We start from the raw sequence: 9,659 nt of genomic DNA, 5'->3' as shown, positions 1-9,659 counted from the left end.
TCAAGAAGCTAAGGTTATGATGCTAAATTTAATCTTTCATTAATAACCATTGTCGTCAGTGTCTTGCTACCAATGCACTATACACAGATACACATGAGAAGAAGCTCCTCCTCAAACAAATGCAGCCTCCCTCATTTAATGGGGCAAGCTCAAATATTGAGAGAGATGCAGAAGTTTGGATTAAGGCTATGGATGACTATTTGTCAACTGCCAACACAAGAAAGAGTTGGAAATCAATCCATGCTTGCTAGGTTTCATCTCACTAGATATGTAGTGGAAACAATGGTGTCATGAGACAAGGGGGTCATTGAAGATTCCTAGACCTAGAGTGACATTAAGCAAGATGTGAAGGACCACTACCTTCCCCCATCTCATAAATCAAATTATGATGAATGAGTTATTCAGCCTCAAGCAGCTCAGCTTAACTCTAGAGAACTAATACTCAAAATTTGCCACACTTTGCAAGTATGCTCCACCTATGAACAACCACCCAATAGGTGGCCCATTTTTGCCAAGGGTTGAATGAGCCCCTCGACTCTCATCTTGAAGCCATAAGACCAACCACCTTGCGAGATGCTCTTACTACTGAGCCAAGCCATTAGTAAAAGAAGTAAAGATTAGTCAAGGCAAGAAGAGTCCCATCTTGAATCTAATCTAAGAGGACACTTCCAAAGGAGTTTCTAGCCAAATCCTTGCAATAACATTGTTGATCAATGTCCCAACAACTTTGTCCCTCACATTTATGCTATTTCTACCATGGAGCCCCTTGGGAACCAAAGGTGTTTTTATTGCAATGAATCTAGCCACTTTAGAGGCAAATGAATCTAGCCACTTTAGAGGCAAATGCCCCAAACTTGCAAGACCCTCTTCTAATCTAGCCAAAGGTGTTTTTATTGCAATGAATCTAGCCACTTTAGAGGCAAATGCCCTTGGGAACCAAAGGTGTTTTTATTGCAATGAATCTAGCCACTTTAGAGGCAAATGCCCCAAACTTGCAAGACCCTCTTCTAATCTTGGTACTATTCCACAGGGTGGCCAAGAAAACCAAGCCCGTGGGGCCCCCAACCACCAAGTTGGATGAGGTGGTGTGGTGGGTATGGTAGAAGCCATGGACCAGTTGCTCGCACTTGTGCCATGATTGATGAACTGACTTTTGTGATGGAACAAAAAGAGCAAGCCACACCATCCATGTAGTTTTGAAACACCAAGGGCCCAACTAACAGTTTTCTGTTATCCAAGCTTTGAATTCTTATCAAGGTATACCTTTTCAGCTCTTGATTGATTGTGGTAGTACGTATTCGTTTCTTTCTCCAAAATGCTTACAAAAATTATAGTTTAGTTAGAAACTAGCCTAGAAAATGATGGTAGAGTTAGCTAGTGGGAAAGATAAAGTATCTCGTGTGTGGGAGATCTTGAATTTGAATTGGGTGGTGAATTAACCAATGGCCACTTCAGAGTATTTCCATTAGGAATATATGATGGAATTACTGGGATGGACTTGTTAGTTGCAAATAGTACTGACATTCATTGTGTAGAAGGAAACATCACGTTTAAGAATAGGCAAGGCCAAGTAGTGGTAGCCTAGGGAAAAATGGGTAAACCTAAATCTTGGTTAACCAAAGCCAATTACCATCTTAAGGGAGTGCGTAAGGGCCAACAGATCTTTCTTGTCAAAATAGGGTAGAGGAATCTAGTTCAAAATTGGGACCCTCTTAGCTCCAAGGATTCTCTGATGAATTCCTTGAGGAACTTATAGAGCTCCCAAAGTAGATCATGGGATTGACATAATCCATGGGGCCAAACTAGTCTCAAAGAGACCCTACAAGTCTCTTCCTTAAGCCATTGAGCTTAAGGAATAGCTTTGTCATCTCATTGAACAAGGATTTATTTGCCTTAGTAATTCTACGTGGAGAGCACTTGTCCTTTTTCAAAAAAAGAAGGATGGTATGCTTCGTCTTTATATCGAGGGCTAAACCAAGTCACTATCAAAAACAAGTACCCCATTCCTTGCATAATTGACAAACGTCTTCACAGACATTTAAGATCTGGCTATTAACACGTTAGGATCAAGGAAGTAAACATTACCCAGAACCGCTTTCAATACTCGCTATGGCCATTATAAATATAGAGTAGAGCCATTTGGATTAACCAATGCCCTAGCTACCTTTAACCTCTTGATGCAGGATATACTCCAAACCTACTTGGATGAATTTTTTCTCATCTTCTTTTATGACATTCTGATCCAAGAGTAAGTGGTGGAACATGAGGAGCATAGAGTTTATGTTCACGTAATGTTTTTAGCAATATGCATACATGCTCCTCATGTTCCACCCACTGAATTGCGTGAACATAAACGCTATGCTAAGAAGAGTAAGTGTATCTTCTTCACTACTCAAATTGAATATCTAGGGTTCATTTTATCCCTATCAGTCAGAGAAATCTGTGGATTTCTAAGGTATTAGAGGATGGTATAGGATCTTCATTAAGGATTATGCCATGATAGCTACACCCTTGACTGACCCTCGGGGGGGTCACTTAGCAAAATTGCCTATATCACGTGCGTTCATGGCCTATTTTATAAATCCCTATGTAACCTACACTGGCCATTTTTTTTAACCCTTTCTGTAACTTTTGATAAAATATATAATTCCCTTTCTGTCAATAAAATTTTTTTATAGAATAATTTTAAAATCCCTTGTGTAAGAGATATGTAATTCATTTTAAGTCACTCTAGAAGTATTGGGGGGTTTTGAAAGTGACAAATGCAACTGTTTTGAACTATGAAAGTCGCTACATTGTAAGCTCTTCATTTGTGATATTTTGAACAAGCTACTAAGAGTATAAGTCATAGCTCTAATGTCCACGAATGAGAGTACAACCCACAGTATCTAGCTCCATGATACCAAATTGCATAGCAAGAGAGTAGCTCTATGCATATCAATAGATCAACTAACCATGAGTTGTTTAGAACCACAAGTCAAATCCCATGACCTGTCTTGCATAAACTCTCAATGCATATTCTCAATCAACTAGCTCAATCTAGAGCTCTCCCAGTGGATCCAAAAGTATCCACCAAGTACTTTCCCAATGTCCAAAACAAAAGCTCAAGCAAGCTCTAGGCAAAACAAATGCTAAGAGTAAACAATGCATAAGCATAAACTACTATTACTCTTATGCATTGTTTATGCTTGGCAAACAATGCCAAGCATAAACAATGCATAAGCTCAAGACAAAAACTTTTGACTATAGCTCCAATTGAAGTCTCAAAACTCCAAAAGATTACTCAATCCATGGAGCATACCATAACATACATGACCAACACGATCCTCAAAGCATTTGAATCCAAAATGTTACATACAGATGACCAAAGAAGTATCACTCCTAATCAATAAGCACAGCTTGCCAAACATTTAGGAGTCATCAAGGGCCATAAGCATTTACAATACATAGCCCCAATGTCCACTACTCAATGAGACCATGCAAGTCCCATATAAGATGCAACCAAAAATACATTCACAATGCTCCAACACTCAGCATCAACACCTGCTCAAACACTAAGTATCAACACTGCTCAAACACTGGTCCAAGACAACAATGACTTGAGATTTCCAAGCTGAGATTATACCAATCTCCCACTCCAACATCAACCATTTACTACTAACAAATCACAGTGATTACAGAGCACATTGCGTCAACATGCATCAAACATAAATTGTGGACAACAAATTGGTTGAGAAACCATGATGTTCATGACCTGTAAATGGCTGAAAATTATCGAATGTACACTTTCATTCCAACTTCTCAAGACCAACACTAATGGCCACATCAAAATGACCCCAGCCCATGTCCAAATGCAGCCCAAAAGTGGCTTGAATGGCAACCACAAGCTAGAGATGAAATGACCCAGCTGTTGCCTTCGTAAAATGTGTCAGAAAGTGTGGGGCTGATTTGCTGCTCATTGCTGGCTGCAATGTCCCACATCAAGGCATGAAAATCCTTGGCCAGAGAGTGTGGGGCTGATTTGTTGCTCATTGCTGGCTGCAATGTCCCACATCAAGGCATGAAAATCCTTGGCCACTAAAAAGCCCTTGTGCAAACTCAAAGCCTCTGATCAAGTATAGGGAGAGATCTCGAGACAAACAACTCATAAGCTTTCGAGATGCAAACAAAAGTGACTCCGTTAGCCTCATGCTAAATCCATTGAAACAACCACAATACTTTCTTAAATATTATCTGAAACATCCACTTGCAGCATGGTTATAACAAAATTACCATGTCGATACATCTTGCTCAAATCCTTGCTCAAATCATACATATGGAACCTATACATCTCATACACTCTAGAATTATTTTTGCAAAAAATAAGATAGAATCTTGTGGACACATCTAGCAAAATAGCTATACATTTTGTATAATCTGTACCGATTTTTATAGATGTACAAAAAGATAAATACACATTGTCGATGGTCACCTTCTCAAAATCTGAAGATTTCATTCTCCAATTCAAATTCCTGCATGAGACAAAGAAGATGTTGAGTCAATGAGATTTTCATATTTTGAACTATTTTTCAAACTCATACAAAGTATGTCTCATCAAACAAAGAAAAAAAAAACAGATGCATCCTTTCTGCGTACCTAGTGATCCCTCACAAAATCATTAAAGACCTTCCAATCATTCTCATCAAGTTCATACTTGTTGCTGCCACAATCATATGTAAGGTTTGCGAGAGCGATGACGCTATCAATGCTTATCATATCAAGGTCGGTTAGGTCATACGTAAAGCACCTAGTTCCTTTTGCTTTTTGATACCAACCAAGTTGAACCTCCACCCCTGATGGCCTATCTGAAAGGCTAAATCCTCGCTTATATTCCACACATGCACCACTAACCATTCTTCTCATCTTTTGAACTCGTCCCAGATACCATACACTTTTGGCTTTCTTCTTGCCTCCTGAAGAGCTTGGCTTACATGACCTTGTGATCTTCCCTTGTACTATTTGTTCATGAAAGAACACAGCACAATCTGAACCAATGCCAAATAAATTCTCGTTTGTCTCCATATACTTTTTTTCTTCTTTGGCATAGTACACACCTTGTCGGACCCTGGTAAGTCTATCCTTTGACAAAGTTGGATTGCCATTGAGCTGGCTGACCAATGTAGACTTGAAGAGAAACTTATTGTCTTCAACTTCAACAACCGGGTTCACCTCTTCTTTCTCATCCAAAATGGAATCTACTACATGCCTTATTTCACTTGTAGAAGCATCCTCATCTGAATCTAATGCATGGCCCACCTCAGTAGGATATTCCTCATCTGTATCAGAGTCTTGTAGATTTGAATTTGCATATGTGTCAAACACTCTAATGGACCAAGGCTGCACCCACCATTTCTTGTCCTCTTTACCTTTTGGTCTCATGTGTAAGCGTTCACATAATTCTTGGGCACTTTGCAATCCTTTTTGCAAGGTAGCAATGACCTTCTCATCAGTTGAAACACAATCATAGTCACCTAAATTGGCTTCTTGCAAGTCCTCGTTAAGATTTAACTCTCTCCATATATGTTCTTGCTTCTTGTGAGCTCTTATGAATGCCACACCATCCTCCTTGCATTCAAAATGGGCAAGCCTATTCAAAATGCCTATGCTGTGAAGCATGTCCATCAAGTCATAAGTACGCTCTTGCCCAACCATGCTTCCGACTTTGCTGAAGAAGATTTCAGCCGCATCTGTGCCGGTGAGATATAGAGGGCACTTCAAGCTTGGGTGAAAGTCTCTGAAATACTTTATTAGCAACACCACAAAATGGCAAGAGATTTGCACATCCAAGAATGTCTCCTTGCTAATGAAGTTTGCTGATAATGTATATGTTGGATGTTGTAATATCCAAGATCTCCAAATCTGAAAGAAAAAAGTCACTTTGGCTGCTAAATGAACTCTCCCTGCCAAGCTCAAGTGTGGAGACAAGAAAATGTCAATATAGTCTCCACAAATTTCAAGGTAAGCTTGTGTTCCTACCATACTCCGCTCTTTTCTGTGCTGCCCATTGTTTGCCAACTCTCCCAAACACCATTGCACTTGTCTGCTACATATCCTTTGAGCTGTTGCCCAATTTTGACGATCATCTCGCCTCATATCGCCTTCCCTGAGCATATGCTTGTCAACAACAAAGGAATCATATACAATGGTAACATGGTTCAAGGTAACCCATACATCACCAAGAGCCAACTGACGCTTTGGTTTATCAAGAACATTGACGAGCTTCTTTCCATTGTGTACAAAGTCCTGATCATGCATACCTAAAACATCTCCGTTTGACAATTTGGCGGAAAGAGGCCATCCATCCCATCCAATCTTGAATCTAGTAGCATGTTTATCAACATAATCAGCCAGCATCAACATTCTTCGGCGACTATCTCCATCTGAGGCGTGTCCAATAATCGGACCTACTTTAGACTTGAGCTTCTCATCCCATAAGCTCAAAATCTCAGCCCATTGTCTTCGAACAAAACATGCATCAAATCGATTACAAGTGCAATGAGCAACCAAAACTAAGCGTGGAAGTGCTTCATGAAGTGGGTTTGCCACAAAAACTCTTGCATAACCACCAATCACATGATTCTCAAATGCTTTAACAATTATGTCATAGCCTGTTTTTCCCGCTCCAACCTTGATTAGGCTTGACGTTCCACACTCATGGCTCTCCACCTTGTATCCATCAAATCCAACAAGCGTGTCATCTTTTGGGTTCCACCTACAATATTAAGATTGAAAACATAAAATATGTAAGAGCCACTACGATTCAACATGTCTCATCAGAACTACTTTTGCATTATACTATGTTTACCTTATCCGTTTCTTTATGGCGGTCTCATCCTCCACCAAGATGAAAGGAATTTGTGATTTGATTCCATGTTTTTCTTTCTCGTTTTGATATATTTCAGCAATGGCATCAAAGATATAGCCATGTATGCCCGGTAAAAATTGTGTGGCAAGTCTTTGGCCTCTTTTTGTCGTTGAGAGTGAAGGGCCATTGAGGTTGGCAGCAAGAAAATCATGCAACCTTGGTCCACCCCACATCCTTGCAACCTCAAACAAAGCCTTAGTATTTGCACTATATCTCTTGCCTGCCTTTGGCCTCGACATGTTTGTAGCCACATCCTGTAAGAAGTCCCATAGAGCAGGTTTTCCACCAAACTTACCTAGTCTATGGGCTTCTACTATATTGTTACAAAACCTCTTTACATCCTTGCGGTTTAGGGACTCCATGCTTGCTTCCCTTAAAGTTCGTAGTCGCATGAGATCTCTTGCATGCTTCTTAGCAATGAAAGTTGTTTGCCGAAGCTCTTGTTTAGTGAGAAAGTCTAATCTTCTTCCGCAATCCGTTGCTCTAGTGCCTCTCTTCTTCTCCGCCGTCTTCTCCCTATATAATCTCATCCTAAAATCATGAAGCTTAGGTATACCCTTGCAATTGTTGCATGAGAAAGCTTCAAATGGCTGCCCATTATTGGAAACACGTGGACAACTAATATGACGAAAGCAACCATCTATGTGAAAGGTTGAAGTTCCATCATTTAGGATAGCCTTTGTGAAAGGCTCTGCAAACCAAAGCTTCCCACCACACTGATCATCTAGCAAAGGTTTCACACTAATATTCTTGTTGCTCACTTTGATTTCGTGAATCCATAAACCCCAACATAAAAAATTCAAACCTATTGAAAATTTCCCACTTTCTTCATTGTTATAGAGTGAAGGAGAATCACCATGAGCTGATCTTTCGAACTTTGTAGAAACCACAAACTTGCTGAGAGATGTTTGCATTGGATCATGCTCCTTCCCCTTTCGAGGACGTCCACGTAAGCCACTTAGAACTGGCTTGGATGTTTGCAACTCCTCCTTCATGACTGCCTTTGTGTGCAAGATTGACTTTGAGTGCTCTGTGAGAATGGTACACAGATCTGACCTTGGAGGACACAAACGCAGCCATGTGTCGTCATACTTACACCTCACGCGAACAAAGCTTTTGTCTTTAAAATCATGTAGTGTGGCTGCAACGACTTCAAAGTCCCAACCTACATGCAAATACAACACATCACAAAGTCAAACAAGTTACAAAATCGACTTTCCAAAACCATTCTATCTTTCAAACATTTAAGTAACTTTATGAAGGTTGAACAATACCTTCATTGGTCTCCATCAAAAAGCGTAGAGTCTCTATTGAAGCCTCTATTTCTTTCCTATCATCTTGTTCTTCATCAGCCTGCACACGTTGCATCGACTCCTTTCCAAGCCCCCGAAATGCCATATAATTTTTTTCATGTCTTTTGCTCTCCAAGATGTGGGTTCTCATAAAGTTAGCAAGACAATTATATGCAGCATACTTCCCTTCTATTGAACCTACGCCATACAAAGAGTTGCACTCATGACACCATATTCGAACTAGAGCTTTCCCATTGACATCTTCACTATGTAATTCAAACCTATCATCCCTTTCAACCTTCATCTGTTTCAGCTTTAGTTTTGTTCTAATACATTCTTGTTCCCATTGCTCAAGAACACTTGCACTTAACAATTTGCTTGTAAGCTTGGAAGTGGAGCCACTCAAAGTGTCACCTTTCTTGTTATCAATCTGATTTGAGCATTGTCGCTTACTTGGAGAAGGAAGTTCATGCATGCTATTGGCACTCCTCTTAATGCGTACTTGAACCTTATTGTTGAGTGTCCATCGCTCTTCTTGTCGTTTCTTTATAATATAATTTTCCTCTATGAAGACGAAGGATCCAATCACAAGCTCATCGCCCTCTATCTGCTCACGAACCAAAGCAAAGGTGGGCTCGTCTTTATCATTCTTTAGCCTCACAAGGCCTAAATCATCCTCATTATCATCATTGATCACTTGAATCTTATAAAAAGATCCCATCTAGCCTGCGACACAAAGTATGTTTTTAAGCTATGATTGTGGCATGCAACATCAACCTCACATAAAAAATAGATTGTGGCATGCAATATCAACAAAGTATATCCGCAATACATTTTCAAAAAATAGAAAACATGAGCAGGGTTTTGATCTAAAGGTTGATGGCCCTGGAGCACATCTGTTAGAGAAGAATGACTGTAAGATGCTGAGCGTGGAGGAACCGTTAGAAGCAGCCAGCAGCTCTGATGTGCGTCTATGTGCGTGCTTCGCCCCGGTCCCCTTCAACTGGTATCAGAGCTGCGGTTGTTCCGTGTGTGCGCGTGTGTGCGCTTGCAGGTGTGCGGAACCATCATCCTCATCGCGAGAGAGCTTAGCTTCCGGCCATGGAAGCTTGAGAAGCTCTGTGTTGAGCTTGTGGAGAGCCTTGAGAGAGTGTAAATCTGTACTAGATCTTGGAGTTTATCTTTCTGCCTTCCCTGTGGAGTAGAAGCAGGCGCTCTGTGTATAGAGCTGCTGCTTACAGATCTGTGAGTAGATCAGTTGATTCAGGAGAAAATCAAGAGTTTTCTCTCTCTCCTGTGTGTGGATCTTCGTGCTGTGCAATTCACAAGTGTATAGGTTTTACAGATCTGGTGGTGTGCTTCCTGGCATCGTAGGGCTGGTACAGGTGTGCGTCTTACTGTTGTGCTCTATGGAGCGTAGGTAGGGAGGTCAGTGCAGTATTGGGCAAGAGCCATGTGGGCAT

This window comes from Cibotium barometz, chromosome 52, assembly GCF_041138505.1.
Source record: "Cibotium barometz isolate CiBa-2024 chromosome 52, ASM4113850v1, whole genome shotgun sequence".
Taxonomy (NCBI): Eukaryota; Viridiplantae; Streptophyta; class Polypodiopsida; order Cyatheales; family Cibotiaceae; genus Cibotium; species Cibotium barometz.
This window is presented reverse-complemented; position numbering follows the sequence as displayed.